This window comes from Rhinolophus sinicus, linkage group LG10 (assembly GCF_036562045.2).
Source record: "Rhinolophus sinicus isolate RSC01 linkage group LG10, ASM3656204v1, whole genome shotgun sequence".
Taxonomy (NCBI): domain Eukaryota; kingdom Metazoa; phylum Chordata; class Mammalia; order Chiroptera; family Rhinolophidae; genus Rhinolophus; species Rhinolophus sinicus.
This window is the reverse complement of record NC_133759.1, coordinates 38,842,762-38,863,049: the sequence shown is the minus strand read 5'-3', so window position 1 is coordinate 38,863,049 and position 20,288 is coordinate 38,842,762. Positions and strand designations below refer to the sequence as shown.

Below are 20,288 nucleotides of genomic sequence, written 5' to 3'. Positions count from 1 at the left end.
CAGTAGAAGCAAAAAGACAAAGACATAAAATATGATAGGAAACTAAGACCAAAATACTAGCTATGCCAATGAATGGCCACAGAACACTACTAAAAAGAAAGAATTCTAACATTGGAGAACAAGACAAAACCCTCAACAGTATGTTTCCCATAAGAGAAATCCCCCAAACAAAGTAATTAGACAATTTTAAAAATAAAGAAAGAGCAAATATATACTAGGTAAATGCTACCTCAAACTAAACAGACACCATAACCTTAATATTAGGCAAGTAGAGTTGAATTCAAGGCAAGCGATTTTAAATGAGATCAAGAACACTTTACAATAATAAAGAATGATCCACAGTTGAATATCTAATACACCCAATAACAGCACCAAAATTAAGAGCAAAAGCTACAAGAAATATAAGGAAGAACAGATAGATACATAGCAAAGGAAGGTGATTTTAATTCACTTCTTTCAGTTCATGATTCTTCAGTGGACCAAATTAGGTAAAGACATAGAAAAACCAAAATTGCATAATTAATAAGATAGTTTTAATTGATGCATATTTCCAAAAAAATATTCCCATATATTAGGCCACAATAAAAACTCACCAAGAAAGCAGGAATAATAATCTGCTACACAGAAGAAAAACTAGATATTAATCACAAAATTATGGATCACAAAACCCTACCACTTGAACATTTTTAGAAAACTCTCTTTTAAACAACTTAGATCACAAAAGAAATCTATATAAAAATTGAAGGATAGCTAGAAAATAAGAATAACAAAAATCATTCCATACAGTAAACTTGTGGTCCCACTAAAGTAGTACTCAGAGGAAATCATGACTGTTGTACTTATACTAGTAAATAAAAAAAGAATGAAGATACACAAATTAAGCATAATAAAATCGACTAGGGCAGGCCCAGTGGCTCTGGCGGTTGGAGCTCCGTGCTCCTAACTCTGAAGGTTGCCGGTTTGATTCCCACATGGGCCAGTGGACTCTCAACCACAAGGTTGCCAGTTCAACTCCTGGAGAACCGCAAGGGATGTTGGGCTCCGCCTTCTGCAACTAAGATTGAACATGGCACCTTGAGCTGAGCCACCACTGAGCTCCCAGGTGGCTCAGTTGGTTGGAGCACATCCTCTCAACCACAAGGTTGCCGGTTGGACTCCCGCAAGGGATGGTGGGCTGCGCCCCCTGCAACTAGCAACGGGCAACTGGAGCTGAGCTGCGCCCTCCAAAACTAAGACTGAAAGGACAACAACTTGACTTGGAAAAAAGTCCTAGAAGGGCACACTGTTCCCCAATGAAGTCCTGTTCCCCTTCCCCAATTAAAAAAAACAAAAAAAATAAACAAACCAATAAAACATATAAACCATTAATTCAATCATTTAATCTATATTATATATTATATTGTTATTATATTATTATCTTTTATATTTATCATGCTGATAGTATGTACCCTTAATATGATGTAATGAAATAACACATTACCTCTATGGTTCTCTGCCTCTGAACCCCTAACTCCAGTCTCATCATGTGAAAAACATAGGACAAATTCCAACAAAATTCCTAACCAGTGCTCCTACAAACTGTTGAGGCCATTAAAGACAAGTCTGAGAAACTGTCACAGCCAAGAGGAGTCTAAGGAGACATAACTACTAAATGTAATGTGGTACCTGGATGGGATACTGTAACAGAATAAGGACATTAGGTAAAAACGAAAGAAATCTGAATGAAGTATGGTCTTTAGTTAACAACAATAATCAATATTGGTTCATTAATTGAGATAAATGTACCATACTAATGTAAGATGTTATAACATGTAGGGGAAACTGGGCGTGAGTATATGGAACTCTGTATTATCTGCTTAGTTTTTCCATAAATCTAAAATGATTCTAAAAAATAAAGTCTATTAATTAAAAAACATTAAGTCAATTTCTAAATTTTAGAACGTAGAAAAAATGTACAAAAACTAAATATCACCTTCTATCTCATTAACCAGATATAAGCATTGTTAACATTTGGATGTATTTTTTTTTTTTTTGTCTATAAAGTATTAGTGAATTTTCTTTTTAAAAATTGGCATCATGGGCCTTTATTCAGGTTATCTCACCTAAAATTTAATAGTTAACATTTTCACATATTACTATATACACTTTAAATGCATGGCTTCAATGACTAAATAAAAAATAAGCCATAAAAATAATTTAATCTAATCATTTAAAAGAGAAGGGCAGAAGATACAAATATGTAAAATAAGAAATAAAAACGGGAAATAACCAAATGGCATAGCAAAAAACACAAAAAAAGTTAGACCTGTTATAACAGTTGTTTTAATATGAGGAGCTATGCGCGACACACATCATAAATAAATATGACAAACTCCTACCAATGAGTAAGAAGAGACAAACCCAAATGTAAAATGTGACAGGATACAACAGTTCACACAAAATGAAAAACAAACAGCTCCTTTGAAAAGATGTTCTATCTACCAAACATTAGGTTGGTGCAAAAGTAATTGTGGTTTTTGCAATTATTTTTAGCGTTTTAAACCGCAATTACTTTTGCACCAACCTAATACATACTAAAAGAGAAACAAGTTCGAATTGCCATTGTGGTGTATCAGATTAGTGAAGATCAGAAAGTTGGGTAACACCTTCTTGGCAAAGCAGACAGGCTCATACACTGCAGAACTGACGGTAAAATGGTGTAACCTCAGCATATACCCTTTGACCTAGCAAGTCCACTTCCGGCAGTTATTCAGATAGGCTCTCAAATGTGCAAAACGACATATATATGTGTATATATGTATACCTGTAATATGTATTATGTGTGTATTATATAATATGTAAAGCATGTATATGTAATTATATATATTACATATATAGATATGCAGCTTTGTTAGTAATAGAAAAATATTGGGAGACACCAAAACTAAAGACAGAATAAAATTTTTTTTTGTTAGAAGTTCTGCTTTTATTGCATTGAAGACTGTCAAGAAGACTATAAATGATGGTAAATCCATATAATGGAATGCTATGCAGCTGGAGAAAAGAATGTACTAATATAGAAGATGTAACAGATAGATGAGGTCAAACACCAAGGTACTATGTATAGTATGCTTCCATTAAGGTGGAAGGAGAGGGAGGGGAGGAGGGAATGAAGGGAGGAAGGGGGTGAAGCATTTAACCCAAAGGGTCTCACCCAGCCCTTGAGCCTCAACCAGGTTATGAGAAATGCAAGACAACATGTGAGAGATACAGGGCACATAGTGTAGATTTAATCGTTAGAACCGACACCCTCACCTAGGGCCCTCTCTGGAAGCTTGTACAGTCTGTCCAAGGGTATCTGACTTGGAGGCCAAGAGTGTTGGAATCTGCCACATTTTTAATTCACTTCAAGTCACCTTATGCTCCCATTCTAACAGACCAGGAAACTAGACAAACGAGGCTCCAAGAGGACTCAGCCCTGCCAAAGTCACATATTTAAACGATGGCAGGGCTGGTTCCACCCTGAGTAGCCTGAACCCAAAGTCCCCACTGCGTCCACTCCCCTCTGCTTTCTCCATAACCAACCTTAAATATTTGCACTCACTCTGTGCCAGGTGGCATGACAACTGCTTCACAGGAACTATGAGGCATGTGCCCCTTTACTCAAAAGAGGAAACAGGTTCCCAGGGAGAAGTTCCCAGTAAGTGGCAGGGCTGGAGGGGCCCCAGGGCCACAGGAGGACAAGCCTATGCTCTCCCAGCTTCCTCTACCCTGTTTGGAACAGAGCCTTTTCATGGCACTGAGTGTAATCAGCTCTGTATGGCCCACTCAGGACATTTCTAAGGGACATGTCCACAACCATGCCGACTTTGTTGTTGTCATTGTTGTGGAAGAGACACCGTGAAGGTGTTTGAAAGCAACAGCCAAGCAGCAGCCCTGGAGGAGACCCATGCTGGGTCACTGAGGGTAAGGTACTCGCCCTCTTGGCTGTAGTCTTGAGGCCGCAAGGCTTCTCCCCTCTCAGTGGCTGGCGGGGATCCAGAGGACTGCAAACAGTGGGGCCGGGCAAGGTGGACATAGAACAGACAGCCCCTTTGCTGCTTCCCCACGAGATGGGGCCAAGAGTGCAGTGCTCATGTCCACTAACGGCCATCCACTGAGGACAACTGGTGACAGTGCTATATAAGGAAAGGATAGGGTTTGAATTCCTGCCGATCCATTGGGCCCTGGGCAAGGACTTAACCTCTCTGAGACTCATCTGAAAAGTGCTGCTAACTATGAGCTAAACTTGCCTGCCTTGGCGAGGATCGGAGTAGACATCTGTAAAGTCTGGAATGGCAGGGCACCCAGGAGGCACCCGGGGAATGTTAGGTGCTCCTTTACACTGTGTATGTCCTTCAACATTGCCATTTCTCCACCTGCATCCTAACGAAGCAACCATGGGTGTGCACGAGGATTCAGCTATAGAAGCGAAGGGCACCGTGGCTCATAGCAGCAAAGGATGGAGATCAATGTAAATGCTCAACAGCAGAGTGAAGAGTCTCATTCAGTGGGTCTCCCGCTTCTAGCCCAGACCCGGGCCTATAGGGAGGGCTCCAGTCTGCCCTTCCGTGCCCTGCACCCAGCTGGGACTCACTGCCTCTGTACTACTCGCCCTGGAGGAGCTCCAGCTCCTACAGTCTCCTGCGACTGGTGACTCAACTACCAAATTAATAGAAACGGGGCTAAGTAACTTGGTTTGGGTCCCATGGACCTTGTCCAGGGCAACAGCCAAGATCAGAACCGAGAAACAGAATGACCAGCTGAAGGCAGGGCCAAGGCCAGAGCTGGCAGACAGGAAGTTAAAAATGCAGAGTCCCAACACCTAAACCAGCGTCACAGGTCAAACTTCATGTCTTTGTCCAGCTGGGTGGGGCCCCCAGCTGTCCTCTCTCACCTCCCCAATCCTGCCCGAGAGCTCCACCTCCTCCAGGACGGCTGCCCGGTCCCACCAAGCCTCTAGGTGCCTGCCCCACACCGCTGTCCATCCGAGTCAGCCAGGACTTTCTGGTTCTGCTCAGCTGCTCGTTTCACCCGTGAGAGTCATTCCTCTGATGACAGGAAGTTTTCACCGGGGCTTCCTTGCGTGCCCCATGCACAGACACAGGCGCAGCGCTTTGAGGATAGGGCAGAGTACACGTCATGGTGTGGAGAGGAGACGCTGGCTTCAGGAAGATTTCATTTTCAGCTTTCTGTAAGGGACATGGCAGGAATAGGGCCAGGGCTGGAATCAGGAAGTGGCAACACGGGACCTAGTTCTGCCATAACATGGTCACCACCTCCGAGTGGCTGACACTTGTCTGCATCCAGTCTGCCCCTTGGTTAGACACCGCTGTGCACCCTTCCTGCTTCTCGTCCTCATTTACGTGTTCGACAAATATTAGTAGATGCCTTCCATGTGCCAGGCTCTGTGCTGCTAAGCGCTAGGGACACAGTGGTGGCCAGGTCAGGCTCAATCCCTGTCATCTCTCTCCAGCCAGAGGCAGCGGGCGCTTGTCACATTTCTCTCTTTGTCTCCACCACAGCCTGTGGCACTGGGCCAGTGACACCAGAGAGACAAGAGAGTCTAACTTCCTGATAGTACCGGTAATAATATCAGATCTCAGCCCAGCAAGCAGAAGGCATACTGAGCAATGCCTAAGTGTGGGTCCCCCCCCAAACCAAACTCAGTGTCTCAGGCCATGCTTGGATGGGGATGCTTAATGACATTATCTGGAAGGATCGCCCCAGGACTTCAATGATGGCAGAGCAAGAAAACAAAACCTCAAATTGCCACCTGCCCTTCCTAGGACCCGGGCAGGTATCACAGTCGACAGGGAAATGAGGAGACGTGACGGGTTGGTGTCACACTGCTTAAGGAACCTCAGCGGTTTGCAAAATGTGAGTCTCCAGGACCCAAAATCCCATTCTCAGAGGTCTGGCTGGCTGGACTTACCCAGGACAGGGTTTGCCCCATGACCTGACGGCCGCAGGAATTGGTAATGATGGGGTGAAATGCCCTCTGCTCAGCGTGGCCTTTGGCTTCAGACTTGCCCGGATAGTGGGTGGATGTGGATTTCATTCTTTCATTTAAGCAGCAGTAATGACAGCTCCCTGGGATCTGAGGCTACAGGAAAGTCTAAGACCCAATCACTTCCCCTTAGGGAGAGCTCACACGAAGGGGTCAGACCCAGTGGCAGGTCTGAATAATCACAAGGACTGTAAAAGGCAGTGCAGTTGGATACCACTTGAATTCCTTTAGTAGACCGTACGCTGCTTTCAACTACATACTACAGCACTTGTACAACACACATCTGGTCTGATCACGCTCTCTGATTAAGATCCTTCACAGTCTCTCCATGGCTTTCAGGATCAGGTGCAGACTCCAAACCCTAACCCTCCCAAAATGCTCCCCCATTCTTCCCTGGCCCATCTTCCTCCATGAACAAGGTGCCTTCACTGCCTCTTCACCAACCTGCCTGAATCTCCCTACAGGCACACGTAGGCCCCACATCCATGTCCTGACATGCTGCTGCCATGGTCCCTTCCCTCTCCCTGCACAGCCTCGCCATGAACACATCCGGGTAAGTCATTCGCCTCAGGTATCTATGCCTCTGGGGGCTCTCCACTCCCTTCCCCTGCTTCCAGAGGTCCTGTACCCGTCTCCACCACAGACTTATCACAAGGGGCCGTGACATCTTCTTAGCTGTCTCCCTCCCCCCAGACGGGGAACAAAAAGAGCACGGCTGAGTCTCCTCACTAGAGTCCCCAGGACTCTGCACGGTTCTGGTTCAGAGAAAGTGATGGGTGAACATCTACGTATGATGAGCAAACAAATAACAGCAACCTGCTGCCTTAGAAATCACCTCACTGAGGCGGGCACTGGGAGCACGGTCCGCATGTGTCAGGTTTCATCTCTGTACAATTTGTACAGAAACAATGATACCTACGTGGACCTGGTTCGACTGGCAAATTTTTAAGATTTTCTTGGTACAAATATTAAGTAGAGAGGCTGTTGTATTAAAAGATGCTCATTGAGAATGAACCTGCCAATGATGAATGAGCTAAAGAACGCCCCTCCCCCAGGTTTTATTCATAGGCGTCCGTCCATTAGCTTTTCCCGTTATACACATGCATGGAGCTCATGCTACAACGGGCTGGGAAAGCCCTGCCTTCCCAAGAGCTCACAAAGAGAGCCATCTGTCCACTTCCAGGTGGAACCGTCTCCAGGCTGTCTTCCTGGAGCGGGAATCAATGAGGCTTCCCTGAGCCTCTCCTTCTTGCGGGGTTTCCATGGGAATCCTCCCATGCATGACTGAGCCAGAAGCCCCCACGGCGGAAGCTCAGGCTGTCAGCCAGCAAAAAGAGCAAGCAAGGGATGGGGTGAAGGAGGTTTGCTGGCCAGTGACCAGGCCAGCATGCTCTGCAAGGTCGTTTGAAAGAGACACACCTTCCTGGCAGGCCTGGTCAATGTTGCAGCTGCCCCAGAGGGCTGCCCCAGGCACATGTGGGTTGTTCTGCAAGACAGCTGGCCTCTGTGAGTCCCAGCATGACTCAGGCTGGAGCAGAGCTGGAGGAGAGGGGTAGGGGCGGGTGCTGCATAATGGGACCCTCTTGGGAAGACTCCTATGACGAAAACACAACAATCTTCAAATCCAGGCCCTCATTTCTCTCCCAAGCTGAACTCTGCCCAGTTGGTATATAACTGGTTGTCTAAAAAATCAGTCTGCCTACAAGGAAAGCGAACCTATTCATGCCTCAGACTTGATCTGGGATATCATAGAGGGAACCTGCTGGGATTTCTCTGAAGGTCCCTCTGTTAAGCCTGAGGGGTTTCTGAGGTCATATTGGAGATGGTGGAAGGAGACTAGAAAGGAAGAGAGGATGGTGAGGAAGCACGGAGACAGGGAGACCCAGAGAGAAAGGAGAGAGGCAGTGCCAGGTGGAAGGGAGCTACTCGGCCCCAGAAATCTGACTTGCATATCTCATAGTATGTGGCTGACAGGTGAGACGTCTCTGTCGCCCAACTAATTGCATTAGGCCTCACTATTTTTTCTGAAGAAGGCAGAACTCCAGGTTCACCACAAATGACATTTCACAGAATTAAAAGCCAAGTGGGTAACTTTGGAGCAGCTCTGGGCCTCTCCCTCTGCTCCTATTAGCGAATGAAGGTATAGGGCTCACAGCAGCTTCCTGCCACCTCCTGGCTCCAGGGTCAACCTTGCCACCGCATAAGTCTTGTGTCCCTTAGGTCACATCTTCTCCTTCGGCTCCTGTCTCTGTCTCTCTCTGTCTCTCTCTGTCTCTCTCTCTCTCTCTCCTCTTATGACTGACATTTCCAGCCTTTGCAGGTTCCCCCAAACTGAGTCTCCAGCTCTGCATTCTCTCCTTAGCACCAGACCCATCTACCTGGAAGCCTCTGGCCATCCCACACTAGGGCTCCTTCAAATGACCTTGTAAGCCAGCTGGCCTCTTTCCGCCCTAAGCCTCTCCCTGTGGGCATACCCACCTTCTCCAGATGTCAGACATTGAGGGACCCACTGGCACCTCAGAATTCATACACCCAGGGCAGAACTCAGCCTCTTCCCTCTCTGGCATACCGGGTTCCTCTCTGCACACCCCACTTCTCATCTCTCAGTCTCCCTCATTCAATGTCTTCGACTTCCCTTGCCTGGATTACTGAAACGGTCTCCTAAGGGGGCTCCCTGACTCTAGTCTGTGTCCCCCAACCTACCTTCCATGCTGCCAAGGGGTAAATCTGACCAAACTGCCTACCCATCTTCTCTTTCAACTCTCCAGGTGGCTTCTCCAGGGAGAAGTTGCACCCCTTAGCACACAAGCATCTTCAAGACCTGCTGTGGCTTATTTCTCCCACGCCCAGTCTCCCAGCATGGCCCACTACAAACCAGTGCCATCAGACTCCCCCTGGCACCACATACCTCGGTGTCTTGGGAGACTTCCCACCTTCCCTTGTCTGGCTGACACTCATTCATCCCTACCCGACCCCCAACAAGGCCGGGCAGACTCTGTGGCTGCCCTCCTTCCTCCTGTATCCTCCCCTTTCTTGTTGTCGATGCCCTCATTCTTATTGTTGATTCCGGTGGTGGCTATCTTCCACACCACCTGTTGCATTTCTTGCTGGTGAGACCATAGCCCCACTTAGGCTTTACCTCCTACCAGCACCCAGCCAGCATCTGCTACCTCTGGCTGCATTAGAAAGCACTTGTTGGATTGAAGAACAAATACGTACTCTAAAACTCTTGTATGGTTTGCATTTTTAACAAGAGACTTCTTTTCATAATTAAAATGCACATTTTAAATGGGGATTAAGTTCTAAATTCAGTATGTGAAGCGAAAATCACATGCAATTAACCCTGCCCTGGAATGTCCTTCTGAAGGTCCGTAAGATTCATGATATGTGAGGTGGGTTCGCCATCTTCTTCCCAGAGGGTTCGGCGCAGACAATGGTTTTCCTACAGCCTCAGAACAGATCCCTGTTTCTTAAGATGAGCAGCAGCAGATAAACCAGTGGACTTATTTAGGGACCATGTTTTATTAAACATATGTTGCTGTTTTATTTATTTTATACTGTTGATCTTTTTGACCAAGTATGTATGATTATGTTCACATAAGTTAAGTGTACACATTTATGTACTCAGTTTTTAAGAAGTGCTTATGAGGCAGAGACTTCTGGTAAATTTGCTCCAGCTCTCACCCCCCCCACACCCCCAGATTTTCCACATGGAGTAGTCTGTTGTAGCTGGGGGGTGGGGTGCTGTCCAAGACCCTTCATTTATTCCTGTACCAATACAGAAGGGACCTTTGAAGAGCCTGGCTATGTGACCACAGGCCACCCAATTCAGGGAAAGTTAAGTAGGTCCTGTTCTGTATGGTGAGTTATACTGGGTTTTCCCAATGGGTGAGAATCTGCAGTGGCCCAGGCCTTGGCCACTTCCTAGGATAGAAGTGAAGCTTCCCCAAGGGCAAGCCTGCCTAAATGAGGAAAAGGAGCCAGTCTTAAAAGCCAGGGGGAAAGTAGTCTAGGCAGGGGGAACAGGAAATGAAAAACTCCTTGGAGTATTGGAGCAAAACCAAAAAAGCCAGGGAGTAATGGGAGAGGAAAATGGTAAGAAAGAGGTGGAAGGGGCGGTAATCAGACCTGGATGGCTCTGGGGGCATCTAGATTTTACTCCACGGCACCCTGGAGAAGGTTCTAAGATAGGGCCCTATTGATCTATTTATATTTTTAAAGGATGTTTCTCATAAATGGTTGATACTATTTGCTAATATGATACGTGAAAAATTGTATCTTATTATAGTTTTAGCTCGCATTTTTCTTATTGAGTGAGGCAGAGCATCTTGTCATATGCTTAAGTGTTATTTCCATTTCATGTTGTGTGTAACTGTTTATGTCTTTGTTTTGGGGTTTTTGCTTGCTGACTTGAGGAACCTTTTACATCTTAAAGAGATGAGCCTTTTGTGATAGGAGTGGCAGTTCTCTCCCCAGTTTGTCTTTTGACTGTTTATGGTGATTTCATTTCCCTGTAGAACTTATTTTTATATAATTGAATTTATCAGTCTTTGAAATAAAATAGAAATACAAACTGGAGAGATATTTGAGTGGAATGGCTGGCAAGTTGAATTTTGTTTGTTGTTTGCTAAAGCTAGCTTAAATGACTTTTATTACTTTTTTTAAAGGAAGTTAAAAAAATGGAATTAATCAGAGGGTATGTGTCTCAGAGGACAATGCCATTGAGTGAAGCATTTTTACATCATGCTACTGACACATTGTCTTTCTACAAACTCCATTAATCAGCAGCACTTAAAATAAATGAAGGGTTTTGGGGATGAGGAGGGATTCTCTCTTAGCCCCACTAACAGAAGCTGCAGGATTTGGTTGGAGGGTAGAAGCCCAAGGTGGGAAATTAGAGTGCACTGACTGATCTCTTCTTCCTTAGGTTCAGGATGCAGTGACTGAAGGGAAGAGGGTGGGCAGATCCTGAATTTTCCTTTTAACAGCAGTTACCTGAGACTCAGGCATAACATCTTCCTGATTTAAGCTCATCAGATTGGGGGGGGGGGTACGGACTTGGGGGGGTGGCAGAACGTGGGTGGGAGGATGGGGGCTCAGATTCCTAGAGAGGAGAGAACTCCAACTTTCAACCCCAACCTCCCCCAGGAGGAGGAAACTGAGCTGGGAGAGATCAGAGTACTTGTCCAAGGTCACACCGCGGGCGAATGGTGGAGGCGGAATTTGAACTCAAGCCTGATTTTAGAGCCGAGAGCCCTCCACCTCCTGGTGACAGCGGTTCAGAAGTGCCCTCCTCTCCCTTCCAGTCTTCGATAGCCCACGCTGGGCCATCCGGGAGGCAGGGGCAGCCACTCGGCCCCCTCTCCCCTCGGCTTCTCTAGCCAGGGAGAGCTTCTGGGCTTGGCGTTCCCTTCTGGCTCGGAGCCCGTGGCGCGTCCTGCACTACCCGGACGTACACATTTGCCGCGCTCCAGGCTCTGGCCTCCTCCCTCCTTCTCAGACCCCAACCCCCAACGCCCTGTCAGTGACTCGCGGAGCCCACGACCCCTCCCTTCCCTAGCACCTCCAAGTTTGTCTCCAAGCAAGGCCAGGAACTGCCCCCGCCCCCGAGCAGCGCTCGGGCCCAGCGACCAGCCACACTATCCAGCGTCAAGAATAAACGATAACAACAGCCACCACTTCACCAGCGCCTACAGCGTGCCCGGCGCTTGACGTCCACAACTCCAAATCCCCTCATAACCGACGAACACCCGCCTCCCCCCGCCAAGAACTTACGGTCCTTATTACATAGACCAGGGAGCTACTGCAGCTCGGGAAAGTTGATGGCACGCTTGAGCTCACACAGCTGATAATAATGTTAGCTAACATTTGACTGAGTGCTTCCTATATAGCAGGCACAGATCCATGTACGTTACAAGCACCACCCCATAGATCTTACCAGTACCCCTAAAAACGGGTACCATTACCATCCCCATCCTACGGGTAAGGAAACCGAGGTTTGGTGACTTGCCCAAGGTCACCTAGCCTGTGAGTAACGGATCTTGGACCCAAATCCAAGGAGGGTGACGGGGCGGGGGGGGGGCAGGTTTTTTGTACTGTTTCCATTACGCAGAGAAGCAGCGGGCTTCGAACCTGCGGCTCCAGGCTGCGCCCCACGGCTGCGCGCAAACCAACCAGCTCCGACTGCTAGAGACCGCACAGAGGAATTCCGGGGGATCCGGACAGGACCCGCGCCAGGAGCGCCCGCTCTGGCGAGTGCCGGCCGGCACGCGGTCCGCACGGCCAGATCTCAGCTTCCCGCTCCCGCGCGCCCCCGGGGCGCCCCTTATCAGAAGCTGAAGAATACTCACCATAAAAGAGAGGGCAAGCGCCTGCCCGTGAGGAATCGCCAGAGCTGGCAGGTCCTGAGCTCTCGGGAGAGGCGTCTGCAGCCGCCGCCCACTCAGGGGCGCACCAGCGACCCTGAAGATGCAGGCTCGCTCCCCGGGTTTAGGGGAGCGTCCTCACGGCTGGTGCCCCGCAGCAGCGCCCCCTCTACCCCGCAGGGTGGCCTGGAGTTGGAGCGTTCTTGGGGAAGTTGGCGCTCGGGTGCCAAAGGTCAGGTGAGAGTGAGGAAGCGCATTCCTGCGCGGATCCCGGGGGCGCGCGGAAGCCACCTTTCTAGCCGCGCCGAAGCTCTGCGCGGGACCCAAAGGGCTGCGAGTGCCGAGCTCAAGGCTCACGGGCCGCGCCTCGGCCGCCGGCCCTTGGAGTGCCCAGAGTCTTCCTCCGCTTCCTGGGCGCAAGCAGCAGTGGCTGGAGCTAGGGCCCGGGCCGGGGCTGCGGTGCGTTCATCGCCCTCCCCAGGGGCTGGGCGCCTTTGTGCGCGGGGCGCGCCGCCCGCCGCGGCTAGCTCTGGATGCTGCAGCCGCCGCCGCCTCCCCCTCCTTCTCCACCGCCGCCCGCTCCCCGCCTTCCCGGCCGGCCCGGAGGCTGCAGCTGAAAGCCGATCCGGCTGAGCTCATCCCTGAAGGCCACTAATCCAATAGCCGCGGAAGGCGCGGCCGCGGGGAACGCCCCTTCCCCCACCATCCCGCGTCCCGGCCCGTCCCAGCTCGGGCCGCTGCCGGCGCCGCCACCTTCCCGAGGCCACCAGCTGGCGGGAGAGGGAAGTGGAGCCCGCGCCCGCTCCCCCGTGAGGAGTCTGCAGCGCGGTCGCCATTCACCCGCTCGCCGGCGCACTCCCTCACTCAGGCACTCATTCATGCGCGTGGGTCCGCCTCCGTTCATTCAATCGCGCCGGGAAAACAAGGGTGGGTGCCCCTGTGGGGGAGGAGATACCCAGAGTCAATCCGCAGCTTTGATGACTTTACCCAACGCACGTGGGAAACAGCAGCTGGGGAAGGAGGATTGTTTAATATCCTCTTCCTCAGATACTTGTCCACACTTTATTTTTTAAGATCAAACTCCAACTCATCACTTAAAGTCCAATTGCATACTGCACTTGCTGCACCGAGCCTTCCCGGCCCACCCGAGTAGCAGGGAAATGAGTCTCGCTGCTCAGCCGGTTACCAGCGCCGAAGGTGGGCTGCTTGGTGGGCCGCAGCTTTGCGAGCTTGAGTGGAGAGATAAGGAAGAGGGCGTGGCCAGAACTGAGGCCCAGGGGGTGCTTCCAGCGTCTGTGCTCCCTTGGAGAAATTTAAAGTTCCTGGTCTGGGAGGGCCTTCTTCTGTGCTCCCATAGTTGACTTCACTTCTATTCCACAGCCGTTTCGTCTGACCCCAGCCCTCTCTGTGCCGAGCACCGAAAAGCCCAGCTGCAGAGCTCCCATTTCATCTGGGACACTGACAAGTAAAGACAATCCAACCCTGCGAAGGCAATACTTTAATGGAGGCTGTAGGGCTCCTTTCCCAGACTGGGAAGGGCAATCTGGGAATGCTTCCTCGTGGAGGTGGCTACACGAATTAGCTGCTGGAGGCAGTGGGCCAGGTCTGTACCTACCACAACATAAAGCCTGTGGTATGACTGGAATGTGAGCAGAAGGTAGTGAGATAAAGCTGGAGGGGTAGACAGTAGCTAGGGTCTTGGTGACAATCCCAAGACTTTGGCTTTTCCTATGTATTAGTTGGGGAAGCCTTTAACCAAGGTAGTGACATTGTCAGATTTGCATTCTAGAAAGATCTCTCAGCAACAGAGTGAACAGATGAAGGAAACCAGTTTGGAAGCTACTGAAATAGTCAACCGAAAGATGCTTCCTGAACCAGAGCAGTCACGGGTGGGGTGGCAAAAGGGCATATTGATCAAGTATTTATCGCATTTATTCCATTATTTTGTCATTGCATTTGTATACCTGTCTTTCTCCTAATATTGTGAACCCTCCTTCCCAGAGGGCAAGCACATATCTGTATTTTATACGTCTCCAGATCCCCTGTACGCAACACAGGACAGATGCTGAGTAAATGCAGTTGGACGGACCTGAGTAGTAGTTCTGACCTCTCTTCACACTTACTATATTTCCAGGGATCTCCACAGTAGCCCTTCCTCACCCCTATTAAGAAGCTCTTGAGTGCCGATTCAGCAAGCTACTGTGAGGGCAATGGACAGGCTTGGGAACAAAAAAAGAAAATTTGAGGAAAGAAGATCAGAAGCAAAAGGGAGTTTAAAGGTGGCTTTCAAGTTAATACTAGTTTCTCCTGGACTCAACCCAATCTGCTGACAAGGGTGTGTGATAAGACGCCCATTGCCTCCCCTCCTTACTGGGAAACATGGCAACAGCCTCAACTACAAGATGGGGAGAAAACAATGGCTGCAGTTTGAGAAACTACCTCCTCCCTCCTTTGGGGGCTACAGATAGGTTCACCACTCTGGCCGCTCCCAATGAGACTATGCCTCAGGCACAAAGGAGTGGCCAGGACAGCACCTCTAGTGTCCCTGGAAGCCCCCAAATCTTCAGCCCATGGATATTAGGGGAAACAACCTGCCATTTGGGGGAAAGCCAGGAACACTTCAGATGGAGGCGAACAGCCTCTAAGATTGCTCCCTGGGATCCCTGCCCCTTGGTTTCACACCCTCCTGTAACCCATCCCTTAGGTATCAATAAGGGCTGGCCTTACTGAATTGCTTCTCACCAATAGAGTGCAGTAGAAGTGATGGGATGTCCCTTCTAAGATTAGGTTATTTAAAAACTGGCTTCTGTTTTGAGCATATTCATATCCTCCCTCCCTCCCTCCGTCCCTCCCTCCCTCCCTCCCTCCCTGGATCACCTCTCTGGGAGAAGCCAGCTGCCAGGTCCTGAGGCAGCCCCCACGACCATGTGAGTAAACTTGGAAGTGGATTCCCCCCCACCCCCAATGATCCTTCATATGAGACTGCAGACCTGTCTGAAACCTGGACTGCAATTTCGTGAGACCTTGAATCAGAGCTACTCAACTGGACTGTGCTCAGATTCCTGACCCACAGAAACTCTAAGAGAATAGATGTTTGTCATCCAAAGCTGCTAAATTTGGGGGTAATTTGTGGTGCAGCAATAGATAATTAATACAAGATGTTCTTAACTGCCCAAGGATGATTCAAAAATTAAACTCTCAAAGAACTAGCCAGTCTCACTCAAAGGAAAGCACATATTTCATAAGCATAGCCAGGCAGCCCTGGGCTTAAATTTCATTTCAGTCTCTTTGGGTCTTAGCTTTCTCACTGTGACATGGGGACAAGAATTTCCTGAGTATGGTTATCTGCTATAGTGTGTTATATAGTAGGTACTCAATGAATGTTTTTCTTCTGCTTCTCGGCAGAATTCGTGAGCTGAGGCAAAGTCCTGCCTGGAGCAGAAGATCCATTACTGGGCCACGCAGTCAGGAGGACAGAGCTGCAATTTACAAGGCAAAGCTGAGAACCCCACTGCTGCTTGCCCTTTCTCCCAACAACATTAGGTTTGGAATCCACTTACCAGGTTTTAGATATTGGTCTCCTTCTCTGTCTTCCAAAAGTATCTACAATGTTTAACAGAAATCGAGAAAAATCCCCAGTTCTGAGAAATTCTGGAGCTTGCCGCTTGCTCCAAGGTTTTGCGTGCCACGGAGGAGAATGGTGGTGTGTGAGGTCGGCACGTCCGTCCCTCCCGCCCTCGTTGCATTTGAGCCCAGCCTACAGTGTGGTGTTGCACAGAAGGCCCTCATCTCTCTGATCTTGCTCCTCTCTACAGCTCAGGCACCACCGTCTCTTTCCCCAGCAGTTGCAGCCACCCCCTCACCTCTGCTCTTCTGCCAGAGCTGTCTTCACAAAGTAAAAATCTCCCCTGCCACTCCCTTCAGAGCTACCCCTTGGCCCACTGGATGGTTTTCCCACTTCTCAGTTAAATCTGGCACCTGGGCGCTAGCATCACTCCCCACATCTGTGCTCTGGGTCGGGCCACCCTGAGACGCTCTAAGTGACTCCAGGGAGCCGAGCTCTTTCTCCCCGACACATAGGCCTTTGCACACACTGACCTTTGTCCCTGGTACAAACTCCCCAGGTAACTGATTCACCCTTCAGCTTTCTGCCTGTATGGATGTGGTCTGCCCCAAGAAGCCTTCCTGACACCCTCTGCTCAGTTTGGTACCCTCCTGTGTGTGCCCTCAGACATGCGTGCTTCCCTCTCTCAGGGGCCCAATCCCACTGTTGCTATTGCCTCTCTTCCTGCCGCCCTTTTGCCCCCGAGATGTAAGCATTTCTCGGGCAGAGCTATCTTTTTCATCTTTATAGCCTTTGCACTCCCACCTACATTTTCATCTCACTAGTTGCTCAAAGTACAAAGTGCCACAGTCTTCCCAAGTAGCCCTGGGTGGGTTAGGGACCCCTTCTCTGAGCTCTACAGCACTTGTTGCTTTACCTCTGTCATGGCACTTTGCAAAGCCTTTGGGAATTGTCAGACCTCCACAGCAGACAGCGACTCTGTTAGGGCAGGACTGTGTCTGATTCACCCCAGTGCTCCTGGCACAGCACCCAGCCTAGGGCTAAGTACATAGTAGACATCTAATAAATGCTTATGCAGTAAATGATTGAAGGCAGACAGAAGGAAGGGAAGACAAAGGTTAGGAAGAAAGTCTGGCGCCACTGGCCTTCCTCCGGTTCTTCCTTTTTCTTTCTCTCTCACTTTCTCTCTCTTTCTTCCTCCCTTCCTTCCTTCCTCCCTTCCTTCCTTCCTTCCTTCCTTCCTTCCTTCCTCCCTCCCTCCCTCCCTCCCTCTCTCTCTCTCTCTTTCTTTCATATAATGCACTGAACGCTGAGAATTGGATTGATCACAGTCCTTAGTTCATGACACACTGTCACCATTAGCCCATGCATGGCCCTTATTTATTTATATATTTATTCATAATATAATAAATACCCGTGAACCCGTCATCCAACCCAAGGCACTATATTTCCCTGTGCTCCTTCCCTAGCACATCTTTTTTACTCCCCTTCAGATAAAACTACTATCCTGATTGTTAAGGTTTATCATTTCCTTGGATTGTTTTTTTAAAAATGTGTGTGTGTGTGTGTGTGTACACACTTGAAAACAGCTAGTCATATATATATATGTATGTATGTATACACACACACACACACACACACACACGTAGGTATATATGCCTAAACATTATTTTATTTAGTTTTACTTATGTTTTGAACTTTCTTAAAAGGTACTATATAGCATGTTATCTCCTAGGACTTGCTTTTTGGAACTAACAAGATTCATCCATGTTGATACATGTAACTGTAGCCCATTTATTTGTCCTGACTTATAAGAGCTATTCGATGAACAAACACAAGGTTAAACAAAATTATTTATGACACTTGCTAGAGATGGTAAGGAAGAGTCTATTCAGGGGAGTCTACTACAGTGGGGATTCATAGCAGGGGAGAGAGAGCAGGCTGCACGCTGAACACAACAAAGACAAGTGGGGATTCATAGCTGAGGAGCAGGGGTGGGGGCAGTGGATAGAATATTGCTAAGAGCAAACATCAGGGGTAAGGGGGGTTCTGGCTAAACTAACTTCACAGAGTTCTCACAGGCAGGCCCTGGTAAGGGCTAAGGAATTTGATCAGCTATCGGGGGTGGTCAGGTGCCAAAGGGTGGCAGCTTTTCACCAAGCTGACTTAGGAGTCTTGCTCAAACTGGATTCTACAAGGACAGAGGGAAGTCCCACCAAGTTAGCCCTGGTCAAACAGGAGCCCGATTAAAATTTGGTCCAAGGAGAGAGTCTGTCGGCAATTTATTTTTCCATGCTCCTCTCAAGGGGCATTTGGATTGACTTTAGTTTGGGGCTATTGTGGACAGTGCTGCTGTGGGCATTCTCGAACAGGTCCCCTAGCATCTGGGCTGATGTTTTCTTAAGTCTATTCTTGGGACTGGAATTGTTGATTCAGTGTCTAGCATGGGTCAGCTCATCAAAATGAAATGCTAAAAACTGAGAGGCTAAAAACACCCCTCCACATTATATGTCATCAGGGGAATGCAAATTATAACAGCAATGAGACACATACCCATTAGAATGGCCAAAATCCAAAACACTGACAGCACCAAATGCTGGCGACGATGTGAAGCGACAGGAAGTCTCATTCATTGCCGGTGGGTTTGCAAAATGGTACGGCCACTTGGGAAGGCAGTTTGGCAGTTTCTTACAAAACTAAAATACTCTTACCATACAATCCAGCAATCATGCTCCCTGGTATTTATCCAGAGGAGTTGAAAACTGAGGTTTACACAAAACTCTGCACATGGATGTTTATAGCAGCTCTATTCATACTTGTTAAAATTTGGAAGCTAACGAGGTGTCCTTCAGTAGGTGAATGGATGAATAAACTGTTACATCCAGACAATGGAATATTATTCAGCACTAAAAAGAAATGAGCTATCAAGTCATGATAAGACATGGAGGAACCTAAATGCGTATTATTAAGAGAAAGAATCTGAAAAGGCTACATACTGTATTATTCCAACTAGGTGACATTCTAGAAACGGCAAAATTATGCAGACAGTCAAAAGATGAGTGGTTGCCAGGGGTTAGGGGGAGGGAGGGAAGAAGGAGCACGGAAGTTTCTCGGTCAGTGAAACCACTGGGTATGATACTATCATGGTGCATAAAGGTCATTATACATGTGTCCAAACTCAGAGAATACACAGTACCAATAGTGACCTCCAAGGTAAACTGTGGACTTCCAGTGATAATGATGTGTCAGTATAGGTTCATCAATTGTAACAAATGTACCACTCTGGTGGGGGATGTTAGATAATGGGTGAAGCTGTGTAAGGTCGAGGGCATATGGAAAATCTCTGTGTCTTCTGCTCAATTTTGTTGTGTCCCTAAAGCTTACCTAAAAAATAAAGCCTATTAAAAACAAACAAACAAACAAACAAACAAAAACAGTTTCAATGCAGCCACCAAAAGTAATTTGCATCCACAGAAACATAAATGATTGACCAGGGATCCCTAATACCACTTCTTCCGGAATTATATGCTTACAATGAAACTATTTGCATACTGACAGGGCTGAAGAGTCCAGGCCATTCCATTCCCCACCTGACTGCCTGTTATCTCTTAGATTGTTGGAGCTGATGGGGCCCAGAGATCTCAGCACCCCAGGAGGACTCTGGAATATACCTGAGTTAGTCTGTAGTAAGAAGACAGGTGAGAGTCAGTGACAAAGACACCCAAATTCACCCAGTGAACACTGAACTTGGTGTAGGACAGGATATTAAGGACACACACATGCACACAAACATGCATACCTACACCCAGAGGTCTGGAGAGTTCTGTTGTCATAAGAATGCCTTGGTACACTGGGATGAGGTAGTGGAATGGGAGAGGCAGATCATGGCAGGGTCATAGCACAGGATTTTTAGCTTTTAATCAACTTCTATCGCCCTCATTTTTCCCTCATATAAAATGGGGCAATAATATCTGCCACATGGAGTTGTGAGGATTAAATTAAGTGATGTCTATAAGGGCTTGTTCTTCAAGCTGTGGTCTTGCACAAGTTATCAAATGTCTGGGAAGCTCAGTTTCCAGTCTGTAAAATGGAAGCAATAAAGTGCCTTTCTCTGGTGGCATTTGTCACTTTTGTACTTTGAGCAGCTGACCCACCTTCCTAAGTGTGAGGAACACCCCACCACATGAATCTGGGTAGGAAGCAGTCACTTACTTGCCACTGATGGACAAAAAACCCGGTGCTCAGTCATAGCTCTTGCAAACCCTCTTCACATTTTGTTTTTGGTAAAAGTCAACCCCCCTTTACCTCCTAGCCTCCCTTGCTGCTGGAT

The 20,288-nt window shown here is 48.1% G+C and overlaps 1 protein-coding gene and 1 long non-coding RNA gene across 2 annotated transcripts in view; one reads left to right on the top strand and one right to left on the bottom strand.

Moving 5' to 3' along the window:
- The window catches only part of SPSB4 (splA/ryanodine receptor domain and SOCS box containing 4), a 76,823-nt gene extending 63,593 nt beyond the window's left edge, over window positions 1-13,230 (bottom strand). The window contains exon 1 of the mRNA XM_019747450.2: window positions 12,379-13,230. The gene's annotated coding sequence lies outside the window, so the exon portion shown is untranslated. The remainder of the gene's footprint in view (window positions 1-12,378) is intronic.
- Window positions 12,533-17,925, top strand: LOC141567217 (uncharacterized). Its single transcript, XR_012489683.1, has 3 exons — window positions 12,533-12,630; window positions 13,774-13,996; window positions 15,799-17,925. It is a non-coding gene; the product is annotated as an uncharacterized LOC141567217 (long non-coding RNA).
- The last annotated feature ends 2,363 nt before the right edge of the window (window positions 17,926-20,288 follow it).